The following is a 17,300-nucleotide window of genomic DNA, read 5'->3' on the forward strand; positions in this document are numbered from 1 at the left end:
TTAATTATAAATTATTGATAAACATGATTTATTTTGTTGATTAAGATTCAATCAAGGATGATGGTTATCAGAGTCTCTTCTCTAGGAAAGGCTTTGCTAATCTTTGAAAATGTTAATGGTTTACCTTTTTATGAGTATTGTGTTAAGAATCAATATCACTGAAATTAATGAAAGTTAATATGTGACTGGTTGACTTTCAAAGCTAATAATGTTAAACATTTTAAGCTACATAAACAGAGTTTTCATAGATTCTGATCTTTTCAAACAAACAAACAAAAAATCCTGTGTTTTGGCTTTATATGAAAATGAGTCAAAGAATAGCTTTTTGCACTGTATTCAAAATTTAATTATAAATACCAACTTGAAATAGAGTTCACTCCTCTAAGGTTTTACCATTTGGGGCAGTTGACTCATTTCCCAATGTGAAAGGCAGTAAAACACTTCCTTGTAGCTCTTCTAGTCACCATTTTCCTTCTCAAAATGAAGTCCCTAGTTTATTCTCTGTCTCTGTTTTTCTATAAAGAAAACATGTATACAAGAAATACTATATATTTAAGTTGGTTCAAACATAATTGCAATTTTGCACTGTTGAAATTTGCCAGTTGATATTGGAATACATTCTTAAGTAAATGTGGTTATGTTATACATCATTTTAATGCACATATCGCTCTTTATATTTTTTTGCTAATTACTTATTACTTGCTGTTTATTTTATATTATTTTAAACTATGGACATGATATTAGACAGAAAGCAAATTTGATCAATTTTCTTATTCTAATTCAAACTGGGTCGTGAAACAGTGGAGACAACTGGCAACATCAATGACTCCTTTGTCCCAGGAACTTCCAACAGACGTGCAATGCAGTGGTGGTTCAGGCAGTTTTTCAAAGGAGACAAGAGTCTTGAAGGTGAGGAGCAGAGTGGCTGGCTGTTGGAAGTCGACAACAACCAACTGAGAGCCATCACTGAAGCTGGTCCTTTTACAACGACACAAGAAGTTGCCAAACAGCTCAACATCAACCATTCTGTGGTCATTGGGCATTTGAAGCAAACTGGAAAGGTGAAAAAGCCTCATGAGCTGATCGAAAATATATTTAAAAAAAAAGTTGTCATTTGAAGTGTCATTTTCTCTTATTCTGCACAACTATGAACCATTTCTCAATCGGATTGCGATGTGTGATGAAAAGTGGATTGTATATGGCAACCAGCAATGACCAGCTCAGTGGCTGGACCAAAAAGAAGCTCCAAAGGACTTCTTAAAGCAAATTTGCACCAAAAAAAAAAAAAAAAAAAATGCTATGGTCAGTGTTTGGTGGTCTGCCGTCCATCTGACTCCCTACAGTTTTCTGAATCCTGGTGAAACCGTTATATCTGAGAAGTATGCTCAGCAAATCAACGAGATGCACTGAAAACTGCAACACCTGCAGCTGGCATTGATCAACACAAATGGCCCAATTCTTCTCTGCAACATCGCCCGACTGCACATTGCACAACCAACTGATGCTTCAGAAGTTGAACAAATTAGATTTGCCTCATTAGCCACACTCGCCTGACCTCTCACCAACTGACGACAGCTTCTTCAAGCATCTAGACAATTGACTAGCACTTCTTCAAGCATCTAGACAACTTTTTGCAGGGAAAACCCTTCCACAGGATGCAGAAAATGTTTTCCAAGTGTTTTGTATAATCCCAAAGCACAGATTTTTATGCTACAGGAATAAATAAACTTATTTTTCATTGGCAAATATGTTCTGATTGTAATCGTTCCTATTTTGATTAATAAGATGGTTTTGAGCTCAGTTACAATGATTTTAAATTCACATTCTGAAACCACAGTTACTTTTGTGTGTATATATATATATACATATATGATACATTGCAATTGATGAACTAATATTAATACATTATTATTAACTAAAGTCCATACTTTACATAGAGTTCACTCTTTGTGCTGCACATTCTATAAGCTTAAGAAAAACATAATGCTGTAATCCACCCCTATATATAAAAAGTAGTTCTTTTCACTTAAAACACCCTTTGCTTCACCCATTCACCCGCTCTTCACCTCTAACCCCTGGCAACCACCGATCTTTAAACTGTCTCCATAATTTTGCCTTTTCTAGAATGTCACATAGTTGAAATCATGTAGTATGCAGTCTTCTAAGATGGTTTCCTACTTTGCAATATGTTTTTAAGGTTCTTCATGTCTTTTTGTGGTTCAATAGCTTGTTTCTTTCAATGGCTACTATTATTTTATTGGCCAGATACAACATAGCTAATTTACCTATTGAGGACATCATAATTGCTTCCAAGTTTCAACAATTAAAAATAAAGTTTCAAGCTTTGTGCAGTGGCAGTATCGTAGCCAATGAGGTTTATCCGAGGTGCGATTATTGCTAATTGAAAAAAATTTAAAAAAAAAAAAGTTTCTATAAACACGCATGTGCAGGTTTTCTTGTGAACATGAGTTTTCAACTCATTTGTGCACATATGAAGGAGTATAATTGCTGGATTATATGTTAAGAGTATGAATATTTTATAAGAAACTATCAAATTGTCTTCCAAAGTGACTGTGCCATCTTGTATTTTCACAAGTGAGGAATAAGCATTTATGTCGCTCCACATCCTCATCAGTATTTAGTGTTGGCAGTATTTGGACTTTACATCTTTCTGAAGTGTATGCAGTAGTGCATCATGGCTGATTTAATTTATGATTTCCTAATGGCATATGATGTTAAGCATTTTTTCATACACTTGCTTGCTATCTGTATATCTTCCTTGGTGAAGTGTATCTTAAGATCTTTGTCCATTTTTAACCGCTTTCCTATTGTTCAGTTATAAGAATTCTTTGTATATTATAGAAATCAGTCTTTTATCAGATATCTTTTTGCAAATATTTTTCCCAGTCTGTGGCTTGACTTTTCATTCTATTAACAGTGTCTTTTGTAAAACAGAAGTATTTTATTTTAATTAAAGCCTATCACATTTTACATTGAATTCCATGATCCATTTTGAGATCCATTTAATGTATATCAAAACTGTAAGGTCTTTGTCTGGATTCACTTTTTCGGCATGTAGATATTCAGTTGTTCCAGCACCAAAATAACATAAAGGGAAATAGACGATCTCAATTAGCCTATGTATACTAAGAGATTTGAAACTATAGTTAATAACCTGCCAAAAAGAAAGCGCTAGGGCCACGTGGGTTCACTGATGAACTTTAGCAGAACATTTTAGGAAAAATGCATGATTGTTCTCTAAAAATAGAGCTAGAATAAATATTTTCTAACTCATTTTAGGAGGCCAGAATTATCCTAATGTCAAAAGCATACAAAGCATTATAAAAAAAAGAAAAATTCAGACAAATGAATATAGTTGCAAAAATCTTGAACAAAATATTAGTCAATCAAATTCAATTATGTTTGAAGAGTATCATACACCATGAACAAGTGGGGCCCATTCCAGCTATACAAAGCTGGTTTACCACAAGAAAACAAATTTGTGTAATTCATCATACAAACAGGTTAAAGAAAAAAAAAAACTATAAAGTGATACTAGTAGATATAGAAAAAGGATTTGACAAATCCAATGTTTATTCATGACAAAAACTTCCAGTAAACTAGAAACACAAGGGAGCTATTGCAACTTGATGTTGAGAATTTATAATATACCTACAGATAATACAGTATTTATTAGTGAGAATCTAGATGTTTTTCTCACTAAGATTAAGAACAAGGCAAAGGTATCCCTTCTCAACACATTTTTTAACATTGTCTTAGAATTCACAGCTAATATAATTAGACTAAAATAAATTAAAAATATATAAATCAAAAAGGAAGAGATAAAGCTGTCTTTGTAGTTGGCATGATTAGCCATATAGAAAATCTTGCTGAACCAACCAAAAGACTTTGGGAACTATAGCAATTATAGCAAGTGTTGCAGGATACATATTCACATATAAAAGCTAATTGCTTCCCTGTATACGAGCAATGAACAATTGGGTTTTGAAATTTCTTCAAAAAGCATCATTTACATTAGCACCCAAAATGAAATACTTAGATATAAATATGTACTATACCTAAATGAGGAAAAACTATAAACCTCTGAGGAAAGAAATCAAATAATTTAAATAAGTGAAGGGATACTCATGTTCATGTATAGGATGACAAAAAGTGTTATGATGATGCCAGCTCTTCCCAATTTGAGCTACAGATTTAATATGTGTGTCTCAGTCGCTAAGTCGTGTCCAACTCTTGGCAATCCCCTGGACTGTAGTGCGTCAGGCTTCTCTTTCCATGGAAACTTCCAGGCAAGAATATTGGAGTGGATGGCCATTTCCTTCTCTAAGGAATTTTCCCTACACAGGGATCAAACCCACAATTCTTGCATCTCCTGCATTGGCAGGTAGATTCCTTACCACTGAGTCACCTGGGAAGCCCATAGATTTAATTAATCCCAATCAAAATCAAAAAAGTTATTTTGCAAGATATTGACAAATTGATTCCAGAGTTTATAAAAACCCAGAATGGATGACACAATCTTGAACAGGAAGAACAAAGTTGGAGACAACAACAAGACTTACTATAAAGTGATAGTAATCAGGACAGTGTAGTATGGGCTTGAGAATGGACAAACATATCAATGGAACTGAACAGACAGCCCAGAAACAGACCCAGACATACACAGTAAACTGATTCTGACCAAGGCACAGTAGCAATATGAAGAACAAAGATTGTCTTTTCAACAAGTGGTCCTGGAATAACTAGACATCCACGTGCAGAAAGAAAAAAAAAAGTGAATTTATAAATAAACCTTATACCTTTTAGAAACATTAAAAATAAAAATGAAGTCGCTCAGTCGTGTCCAAATCTTTGCATCCTTATGGACACAGTCCTACCAGGTTCCTCTGTCCATGGGATTTTTCCAGGCAAGAGTCCTGGAATGGGTTGCCTGGAAAAGATCCCCTTCTCCAGGGGATCTTCCCAATCCAGGGATCAAACCTCCGTCTCCTGCATTGCAGGCGGATGATTTGCCGTCTGAGCCACCAGGGGATACTTTACTTAAAAGTGAAAGTCTACACACCAAGGAAACCAGATCTGAAATAGACACGTGTACCCCAATGTTCATCAAAGCACTGTTTATAATAGCCAGGACATGGAAGCAACCTAGATGTCCATCAGCAGATGAATGGATAAGAATGCTATGGTACATTTACACAATGGAATATTACTCAGCCATTAAAAAGAATACATTTGAATCAGTTCTAATGAGATGGATGAAACTGGAGCCCATTATATAGAGTGAAGTAAGCCAGAAAGATAAAGACCAATACAGTATACTAATGCATATATATGGAATTTAAAAAGATGATAACAATAACCCTATATACAAGACAGAAAAAGAGACACAGATGTATAGAACAGACTTTTGGACTCTGTGGGAAAAGGTGAGGGTGGGATGATCTGAGAGAATGCATTGAAACAAGTATGTTATCAAGTGTGAAACAGATCACAAGCCCAGGTTGGATGCACGAGAGATGTGCTCATGGCTGGTGCACTGGGAAGACCCATGGGAATGGGATGGGAAGGGAGGTGGGAGGGGGGATCAGGATGGGGAACACATGTAACTCCATGGCTGATTCATGTCAATGTAGGGCAAAACCCACTACAGTTTTGTAAAGTAGCCTCCAACTAAAAAAATAAATGAAAAAAAAAAGAAAAGTGAAAGTCACTCAGTCGTGTCCAACTCTTTGCAACTCCATGGACTATGCAGTTCATGGAATTCTCCAGGCCAGAATACTGGAGTGAGTAGCCTTTTCCTTCTCCAGGGGATCTTCCCAAGCCAGGGATCGAGCCCAAGTCTCCCGCATAGCAGGCAGAATCTTTACCAGCTGAGTCACAAGGGAAGCCCTAAATATAAACACAAATCTAAATATAAAATGGGCTTCCCAGGTGGCCCTAGTGATAAAGAACTTGCCTGTCAATGCAGGAGACGTAAGAGACATGTTCCATCTCTGGATGGGAAGATTCCCTGGAGGAGGACATGGCAACCCACTCCAGTATTCTTGCCTGGAGACTCCCATGGACAGAGGAGCCTGACAGGCTACAGTCCACAGGGTCACAAAGAGTCAGACATGACAGAGTGACTTAGCATACATGCATGCACACAAATATGAAACACAAAGCTATAAAACTTCTGGAAGATAATATAAAAGAAAACCTTCCAACTCTGCAACATTTTGGGAAAGGCAAAACTATGGAGATAGTAAAAAGATTCGGAGTTGTCAGGAATTAGGGAAAGAGATGTAGTGATGAGCAGGTAGATCATAGGAGTTTCTAGGGTAGGGCAGTGAAAATATTCCGTATGAGATTGTAGTGGCCAATACCTGCCATTATACATTTATTCAAACCCATATAACAAACAACACAAATAGTGAACTAATGCAAAATTTAATTAATCACAATATATCAGTATTGGCTCATCAATTATAAAAAGGTACCTCTAATGCAAGGTGTTAGTAACAGGGAAAAGGGGGAAGGGTATTGTCAATGAAATATATGGTATCTCTATGCATATCTGCTTAATATTTCTGTAAACCTAACATTGCTCAACAATTGAAGTTTTTTAATTTACAGATAATAGCAGAGAGAGTTGGAGATTCATATCAAAGTACTGATTCATGAAGGTTTTAAAGATTTAACAAAAATGCAGTAAGTGATAGCTTAGGGTTGGTAGGGCATGAGACTTCTTGCAGGGACAAAATTGTTTTAAAGTTAACCATGGAGATGATTGCACATATCTGTGAGTATACTAAAAATTACTGAACTATACATTCTAAATGGGTGAGTTGTAGTCCTATGTCAATTGTATCTTAATACATTTGGCTAAAAAGTTAAATGTCCTAAATCTGTGTTATTTAATTAAGTAGTACTTAGTAGTTTTTCTATTCCTGAAGTTTATGCTATAAGATTCTAACATCTGACTTCCTTCTTGGAAGTCAATAATGTTTAAAAGCATAAAATTCCAGAGTAAACATCAATTTTTTAAAAAATTTTCAATGATAGTTACAAGAATCACAGATGCATTGACCAAGAGTTATTAAATATTCTCCCTCCGGATCACAGACTAATGAGCAAGATTTTCATATGTCACTACTGATGACAATATTAATTTGTAGCGAAGCTTTCAGTATGTTCTTCTGAATGAAAACAATTACAAAACACTCTTCCCCAGACACACACGTGCACACACACAAATGCAGAATGCATCCTCCTTCATGAAGCTACCAACTCAGCTGCTTTTAATGAAGGACATACAAAATGCAGAGTGCATTACAAATATCCATTCCTGTTATCACCTCAGTAAGAGATGAGTAGCTTTATCATCAGAAGGAATTGAGAGAAAGAAAGAACAGATGCGCATCTGGATTATAGGGACACCTACAATAAGCATCGCCCTAGGTGGAAGGCTTGCCTCCAGAAAGAAAGTAGATGTTAGAAGAAACATGAGAGCAACAGAAAGGAAGAAGCTTTGGAGAACCTAATTACTTTCTTCAGTTGTTTTATTTTTTGGTACGTGTTTGACAGATTGATTGCACAGAACTGCCTTTTCTTACATGAGTGAAATTGAACTAGTGCAATTATTTTAAATTGAGGCTATCTTATTTAAAAAAAAAAGCTAAAGAACTAAGACTGATAAAATGATTACTATTTAACTGGAATCTAACTGTTTTACAATGTGATGGTGGTTTCTGCTGTACAGCAAAGTGAATCAGCTGTATATACATTCTCTCCCCTTTGAGCCTCCCTCCATCCCTGCCCCCCACCCCACCCCCTCTTGGTTGGCACAGAGCCCTGAGCTGAGCTCCCTGGGCTATATAGCAGCTTCCCACTAGCTGTCCGTTTTACACGTGGTAGTACATATATGACTGATTCTTTTTAAACATCCTGTGAAAACCCAACTTTTAATAGGGACTTTAGATCACTGGTATTTGGGATGATTTCGTACTCTCTCTTCCATCATTTCTAGATCAACATCATTTCATCAAGTGAAAAATTACATTTCACTGTACTTGTGCTCCATTTCTGCTCCATATAATGTTCTCCCAACCTCGTTCTAGTATCACCTATGATCCTGGGAGATTTAATCTAAACTTGAAAAATGACACATGGATGATTTTGAACTCTAAGCTTAGAGCATCAACCAACTATCGATTTGAATTAATAAGATGGAAATAGCCATTGGAAGTAGTGTAACCAGGAGAGGAGACTCCCTTCTTATACCTCAAACATGTACATACATGTGCATTTCACATAAATGCCTTTACTGTAGCTTTATAATGAAGATGTTTAACCATCTGACAATTAAAAAAAAAAAAAAAAAACTGTGGTACTCTAAATTCTTGTCATATTCTTCAAACTTACTCTTCTAAAAACATTTGTGTAGAACAACTGAATTTCAAAGGTACATTCTAAAAAGCTTCCTTGGTTTTAAGCTTTTAAATTTATTTTTAATTTTTATTGTAGTCTAGTTGACCTACAGTGCTGTCAGTTTCAGGTGGATAGCAAAGTGAAATAGCTGCAAATGCATATGCCCAGTCCTTTTGAGTCTCTTTCCCATGTAGGTCATAGGGTTACTGAGGAGAGTGCAGTAGGTCCTTGTCGGTTGTCTATGTTATGTAGAGCTGTGTGTAAATGTCACTCCCATTCTCCCAGCTTATCCCTCCCCACCTTCTTACCCCCTGATAATCGTGCTTTTTACATCTGTAACTCTCCGTTTGGTAGATAAGTTCATTTGTACCCTTTTTTCAAGATCCCACATATATCATGTGATATTTGTCTTTCTCTGCCTGACTTCCCTCAGTATGAGAACCTCTAGGCCCATTCATGTTGCTGCAAATGGCATTATCTCACTCGTTTGAATGGCTGAATAATATTCCATTAAATGTATATACATCTTCTTTATCTGTTCTCTGTTGATGGACAACTAGGTTGCTTCCATATCCTGGTTATTGTAAATAGTGCTGCAATGAGCATTGTGGTGTATGAATCTTTTCAAATCATGCTTTTCTCCACTTGTTCAGAAATGGGATTAAAAACTTTCTTGTTATATATGCATATAGATCAACTTTTAATATTCTGTAAGCTGTAAGATGGAAGAATTTCTGCAAGTAAGCTCATACTTTTTATTTAAATTATATTTGGGTAATCACTGCAGGCTATGATATACAGTGCTCCTGCATGCAAGGTCTCCATAAGGTAAAATTCAGAGTTTCCTGTACTATAAATACCAAAATGAGGTAACTAGAAGGGAAATTCATAAAAAAGATAACTAAATTAGTTTTGTAGCACATTGAGCATTGTTTATTAGCATATATATTTTAAAGCACTGACTTATATTGGAATGATTTCCAGGGTGAAATCATAGACATGATGTTTTAGAGAATAAAGCAAAATTATTTTTATAACATATGCATATATGTAAATATATATATTAGCCAATATCCATCTCTAAACCTTTATTCTGTTTAATTAATATTCTACTTCCAAAAAGGTATGTCCATGTAAAGTTAATAAAGCTTAACTTGTAAAGTATATGTCTATGTTTAAAAGAAATAAAGATGTACTATAAGCCAAATTCAATTATTTAAATTTGTGTTTCATCCTGTAAATTGGACTAAATTGATTATATAATACTCCAAGGTACTAAATAAGTAATGAAAACTAAAATTATTATTTATCTGGATGATATTATTGACCAGAAGGTATGTCCTCAGTTATTATAAATATTTCAAGAGGAAGCAGATTATCTATAAAACCTGTTTCCTATGAAGTCCTGGGTCTTATGATATGGATAAAACTTTTTCTAAACATGTATATAATTTCCTGATTTTCTTTGAAGAAATTCCTTGAAGAAAAAAAAAATAAGAAGCAAGCTAATTCAGTTTATGTTACTCCTTGTTTTGTTTTACTAGATATTATTAAATTGAAAATCAACTTGAAGCCTGTAGTAACATGAAATGTTTACTTAAGTAGAAGCAATTCAGCAAACTGTTTTAAGTATAAATGTGTCCAGGCACTCAGGCAATCCATTTTAAAGATGCATTAAGATAATAGGCTGAGATTTCAGAATAGAATTTAGTTAAAGGAGGGCTGGGTAACAAAAAGTCAACTTCTTAAAGTTCACGCCTTGATATTACAAATACCAATATAAAATGTTTCCTGTTTTCCTCGATGTCCATTGGCAGATGAATGGATACGGAGATAGTGGTATGTTTACACAATGGACTATTACTCAGCTATAAAAAGGAACACATTTGAATTCATTCTAATGAGGTGGATGAATCTAGAGCCTATTATACAGAAGTGAAGCAAGGCAGAAAGAGAAGGACAAATATCGTATATTAACTCACATATATGGGATCTTGAAAGACGGTATCAACAACCCTAGTGCAGGGCAGCGAAGGAGACAGAGACAGAAAGAACAGACTTTGGACTCAGTGGGAGAAAGAGGGTGGGATGATTTGAGAGAATAACACTGAGACACATACATTACCAAATGTAAACTAGATAGCTAGTGGGAAACCCAAAGCTGGTTTCTGTGACAACCTAGAGGGATGGAGCGGGAAGGGAGGTGGGAGTGGTGTTCCGGAAGGAGAGGACAGGTGTATGCCTATGGCCAAGTCATGCTGGTGTATAGCAAAAACCATCGTAATACTGTAATTATCCTCCAAGTAAATAAATGTTTTAAAAAATAAATAAAATATTGCCTATTCTTTTTAGATCTCAGTGTTGCATTAAGTATTGAATGTATAAGTAAAAAAAACAACTTTACAATTCAGTGATATTTGGGGGCAAAGTTGATAGTGTTTTTTCCATAAAAAATATAATGGAAGCAGGAAATCTCTATTCAACTGGAATTTTTAAATTTTAGTTAAAAATAATAGAGGCACATGGTTTGAAAAAGTCGAATAGCATGAAAATGTTTACTTTGAAATTTAGCTTTTCATAGCAAACCATGCAACTTTTGGCAAGTCATTTACCTGTCTGTGCTTCAGTTTCCTCATTTGTAAAATGGGGATAATAATATATCTGATTCACAGAGATGCTGTGAGCATTAAATGAATCAATATATTTAAAAGACTTAGTACAATGCAAGGTCATAGCAGAATCCTAATGCTTTCAACTACTGTAAATACTGTCCTCACCCTCAGAAGTAAACACCTCAATTTCCATAAACTGTCTCTTTTGGAACATACTTTTTGTTCTTACTCTCAATTAAATGTAAATCTGTTAGAGGGGAAGCTCAGGATATGTATTCACACTTGATTGAAGTTAAAATTTCAAAGTTTGAAACACATCTACATGATTCTTTTCTGATTCTTATTGATAGAATATGGAATTCTTGTTTTCCTGGTTATCTAATCCAAAATATTTGAAATATTTTCAATGTGGAGAATATATTTGTGATTGCCATGGGTGAAAGAGGGTGAGAGAGGGATGGACTGAGAGTCTGGGATTAGCAGATCCAAACTATTATATACAGAGTGGACAAACAACAGGGCCTTACTACACACACAGGGAACTGTGTTCAATATCCTGTGATAAACTATAATGGAAAAGAACATGAAAAAGAATGTATATATATATGTATAACTGAATTACTTAGCTGTACAGCAGAAATTAACACAACACTGTAAATCTACTATAAGCAAATAAATGCGGGGGAAAAAGCCTACTTTCAATGCCTGAATACTAACCACCATTCAGAATTCATCCTGAATTTATACATATATCTTTCTATCTCAAAACGTATTTTATAAACGTCAGTCATAGTTTCAGTTTTTGTCATCACATGTATGCTTACACTTTGCTAGAGTTTGCATGGAAATACCACATGGCATAATTGTCTATTCCACACACTAGGAGCTGGGAAGGCATAAGGACTCATAATAGACTGAGATTCTCATCTGATTTAAATAATTAAAATTTCAGTCTCATAAGCAACATTTGAATTTTTTTTTTATTGTAGGCAACTAAAGGGATGGAGGACAACACAAGTAATAATATCAAATAAAGGCATACACTGAACTGGGAACCCCAGGTCCCACTCCAAGGCTTTTTTTGATGGGGTATTTTGGTTTCATTGAGAGGCCAGAATTCCTGGGGATGGAGCTTCATGATCAAAAAGTATGGGACAAACCTGTCTGTATTACTAATTTCAACACAGAATAATACAACTGTATTACACATCTCTCAATTTAGAATATGAATACCATTATAAATGTGTTTTGGGGACATTACTGAAATTCTCTAAATCACTTTGATATCCTTAAGTTTCTTAAGGCATTTATCAAAACTTCACAGGAACAAAACTCATCTTTGCTGCTAATAGTTATCTGACTCAACTCCTACTTCAGGTCACAAGTTTTTAAAGGATTAAACCAGGATTTCCTTAATAATGAAACTACAAGGCCTGACTGTACTATACTGCAATTCAGTAAACTCAATTATAAATGCTACAATTCCTTTTGACAGTAAGGAGCAATATAATTCTTTGCTGGGAGCAGCATAATTTGAAAATCTTTCTTAAAAAAAGGAGAATTTATCAAAATATGAGTTTGCAGAATCAACAAGAGGCTGAAGGACTGAACTTGGGAAATAAGTAGAAACCAAACACCCTGGATGAAGGGTGGGAGGGTCCAGGGGCAGAAGCATATTTGCCTTTTGGTGGGACTCTGCTGCACTCTTTATCTTTGCCTGTGTGGAACCAACCAAAAGCTAACAATCCTCTTCTTTTTAGTTTTTTGAAGAACTTCCCTTGCTTCTGGGCATATATTTAAAGGAATCGAAATAAGAATATCATAGACATCTTCACACCTATATTCACTGCAACAAGATTACTCACAATAGCCAAGATATGGGAGTAACCTAATGTCCATCAACAAATGAATGAATAAAAGAGATGTGAGGTATACACAGTGGGATATTATTCAGTCTTTTAAAAGAAGGAAATTCTGCCATTCGTGACAATTTGAATGAACCTGGAGGACATTCAGTCAGTTCAGTTCAGTTGCTCAGTCATGTTGGATTCTTTGTGACCCCAAGGACTGCAGCATGCCAGGCTTCCCTATCCATCACCAACTTCCAGAGCTTGCTCATGTCCATTGAGTTGGTGATAAATATTAAGCTCAATGAAATAAGTCAGACACAGAAAGACAAATAATGCATGATATTGCCTATGTGAGAATTCTAAAAGTAGTCAAACTCACAAAAGCATAGAGTAGAATAGTGATTGCCAGGGGCTGAAGGGAGGCAGAAAATCAAAGTGTTAGTTAAAGGGAAGGACGTTCCAGTTATGCAAGATGAATAAGTCCTAGAGATCTTCTGCAGAGCAGTGTTGTTCAGACATTCAGTCATGTCCAACTCATTGTGACTCCATGGACTGCAACATGCCAGGCTTCCCTGACCTTCACTATTTCCCAGAGTTTGCTCGAACTCATATCCACTGAGTTCATGGTGTCATCCAACCATCTCATCCTCTGTCACCCCTTCACCTGCCCTTAATCTTTCCCAGCATCAGGGTCTTCTCCATTGAATCAGCTCTTCGCATCAGGTGGCCAAAGTCCTGGAGTTTCAGCTTCACTATCAGTCCTTCCAATGAATATTCAGGACTGACCTCCTTTAGGATGGACTGGTTGGATCTCCGTGCAGTCCAAGGGACTCTCAAGAGTCTTCTCCAACTCCACAGCTTGAAAGCATCAATTCTTTGGCATTCAGCTTTCTTTATGGTCCAACTCTCACATCTGTATATGACTACTGGAAAAACCATAGCTTTGACTATATGTACTTTTGTTGGTAAAGTGTCTCAGCTTTTTAATACGTTGTCTAGGTTTGTCATAATTATTCTTCCAAGGAGCAAGCGCTTTTTAATTTCATGGCTGCAATCACAGTCTGCAGTGATTTTGGAGCCCAAGAAAATAAAGTCTCTCACTGTTTCCGTTGTTTCTCCATCTATTTGCCATGAAGTGATGGGACCAGATGCCATGGTCTTCATTTTTTGAATGTTGAGTTTTAAGGCAGCTTTTTCACTCTCTTCTTTCACCTTCATCCAGAGGCTCTTTAGTTCCTCTGCACTTTCTGCCGTCAGGGTGGGTCATCTCTACAGCATAGTGCTTTTTAGTTTCAATGACACTGTGTTGTGCTATTAAAAATTTGCTAAGGAGATAGATCCTATATTGTATTCTTATACCCAAATAATAATGGTGGAAGAGAAGGCCAACAACCTGCTTCACACAGAGTGCAGGTCATAAGCCTGCTCTTATCTGCAGGGAGAATGAAGTGGTTTCCATGGTAGCAGGAAACATATTGCCTCTCAATAGAAAACCATATCTGGAGAAATTCCCCAGAGCCAGGGGACAGTGGGTGTCAGACAGTCAAAAAAATATCAAGCACAGTTTTCCCAAATTTATTCATGTACACACTTTGCTTCCCCAGTGGTTCAGTGGGTAAAGAATTACCAGCAAAGCCGGAGACACAGGAGACACAGGTTTGATTCCTGGACTTACCTGAATAGGCCATGGCTCCTGCTGGCTGCCCCCGCCCCCCTCAAAGGACTCCATGACCTCCATCACCACGGCAAAACCCCATGCTCCTTTAGCTTTGATCCGCTTGTTCCTAACCCTATCTTGGGTTTCAGGGCCCCACTGGCAGACCCGAACGTTCATGCCCTCACATTGGCTGCAAGGAACACCAAGAAGGGAAATCTGCCTCCTTCATGCATCACCGGGCTGAATGAAATGATATATTTAAAGCTTTTGAAATAATTCCTGGCTTGGGGCTAGTGTTACTCTCACTGTGTTTCCATGTCTTCCCAGAAAAGAGCTGCCTACAGGACTACCTACTGTAAACAAACTATTAGAATTAGAATGTAATTGAAAAATCAAATGTTAAAAATTAAGTTAATTAAATAACTAACACATTTATTGAGACAATCAGGCATGTGCTCTCATTTTCCTTTTTAGTGCCAATGAAACAGACTCCAAAGTGCTCACATGGTTAATTAATAGCAGAACTGGGACGAAAATGCCACACTAAATATTGAGCTACCTAGGAACACCATCCAAGCCTTACACATTCATTGTGACTGTCACAAAGTAAGCTCCAAATATTTTTTACTGAATGACCGAATCCGTACACTTTCTAATATATTAAGCTTCTGTGGGATTGGAATGAAAATTGACCTTTTCCAGTCCTATAGCCACAGTTGAGTTTTCCAAATTTGCTAACATATTGAGTGCAGCATTTTCACAGCATTATTTAGGATTTGAAATAGCTCATCTGGAATTCCATCACCTCCTATAGCTTTGCTCCTAGTAATGCTTCCTGCCGGGAGCCGGAACATGAGATCCCACCCATGACAAAGTCATGAGGAGAAGACCTGACAGGCAAGGCGGATCAGGACTTCAGGGATTTAGAAAAGCTGCCCCGGTGCTCACCTTAAAGATGATCTCTGTCTTTCCGATGCTTGCTGTATTAGACTACTCCCTAATTTCTGTGACACAGGCAGAAGGCCTTCCCCGATCTCTCTCCAAACAGAATCAACTTAGAACTTTAATCAATATGTCCCCCAGATGGTGGTATCCTATAAGATTATCCAGGATGAAAGGAGTGTTTCAATTTAGACCCCTTTGCTGGCATTCTAGCCTGCTTGGCAAATGCATACTGATGCACATGACTGCTCACAACACCTTAATCATAAACAGCATAAAGAAGCTGATCACAAAAGGCCCTAATAGGCACAGAGGCCTTTGGGAGTGAGGAAACCCTATTAGAGAACATAAAAATTTATTCTATAGGTGGTTATAGTTAAAGATTTAGAAAAATAAGAGTTTAGAATTGCTAATTTTAACCAGGAATGCTAAACAGGGGATGCCTCACCAGAGCTGCAGAGTCTTTGTGTGGTAAACCTTTTAGATAAATTTAACTGATAACTTCTGCAAAAGGACTGACCTTTGTGTTCATTAAAGAATAGATCGCAGAAAACAGCTTTGTATTCACCTAGTCATAAAATGTCAATAGGCCCCAAGGCCAGAAGATAATGTACAAGACTCTCACAAAGAAGTATGCAGAAAACACCCTGGTTTCTGTAGGAAAGCTGATGTAACAGTAAACTATCTTCCCCTTAAAAATGTACTAACTTAGAATATAAAAGCTACGGCAAAAAATAAAGATTTGCCGGACTCTGTGAACCCCCGTCTGGTCTCTCTCTCTCTCTCTCTCTCCCTCGCAGACTTGGCCCTATCAAGGCTGGTCTCACATGTCTTCTCTCGCCGACACCGATCATCCTGAGGGTACCCCCTGGATCCTGCCGAGGCTGGACCCCGGCAAGTGGCCCCCGAACTAGGAGGAAAGGGCCACAGTAATGCAAGGAGGTATTATTGGCAGTTGCTGCCCCCAGTACTGAATAGTGGTTTGGAAAGAGCCATAGGAAGCAGGGATCTTAGGAAGAGAGAGGAGGGGGAGGTGTGTATGACCTCCTTTTCTGATAGCTTTAGATCATAATATTAAGTGTTATACTGTGGGACTACAGCATGTTATGTCAGGTCACTTATTGTATTATGTCAAAGTCCTTTAAGAACAAGCAGTAGAAAGAATAAAACCTGTAATTTCCATTTTTACCTTTTTATAAACAGAATAGACTGACAAACTATTAGTTCAGCTTGGATGCTGTGATTGCAAAAATATTTGAGTACAATAGCAATATGATACGGAGATGTTCTAGTTCAGATAACAGCTGAAAAGAGGGTTTTTCACCATCCTTTTATGGTCTGGGAAGTTGACAAGTCAGTTACAGTTTTAAAATAATAATGATAAAGTCTACTTTTCTGTTATATTATCAAGAGCTTAAAATTATTGACTTTTGACTTCACATACTTTGAGGGAGACAATATGTTTTAGCCAAGATGACAGATTTCTGTTATATATATCTCAACTATATGTGTATGTATTTTAAGGCAAGGAATTCTCCTAGATCTCTAAAAATCAATCTATTATTTCTTTTTTATTTTTCCCCTGTGTTTCTCAGATACCTTAAAAAAAAATCTATTCATTTTCTTCTTTTTGCAGTTTTTCTTTTATTCCTTGAACACTCAGTTCTCAAACACAATCTGATGCTGTTTCTTTTCTCTTCTTTGCCTCTCTCCATCACTTTATGCACCATAAGCAGTGAGACTGATTTCCCCAGTTGATTCAAGAAACTTCCGTTACTTTGTCTCAGCTTATAAACTATGTCCATTGTG

The 17,300-nt window shown here is 36.6% G+C and overlaps 2 pseudogenes; both read left to right on the top strand.

The window, feature by feature from the left end:
* The first annotated feature begins 860 nt into the window (after positions 1-860).
* Positions 861-17,300, top strand: part of LOC122697695 — a 66,020-nt pseudogene continuing 49,580 nt past the window's right edge.
* Positions 2,341-2,447, top strand: LOC122697930 (annotated as a pseudogene).

The sequence above is a fragment of the Cervus elaphus genome, chromosome 7, assembly GCF_910594005.1.
Source record: "Cervus elaphus chromosome 7, mCerEla1.1, whole genome shotgun sequence".
Taxonomy (NCBI): Eukaryota; Metazoa; Chordata; class Mammalia; order Artiodactyla; family Cervidae; genus Cervus; species Cervus elaphus.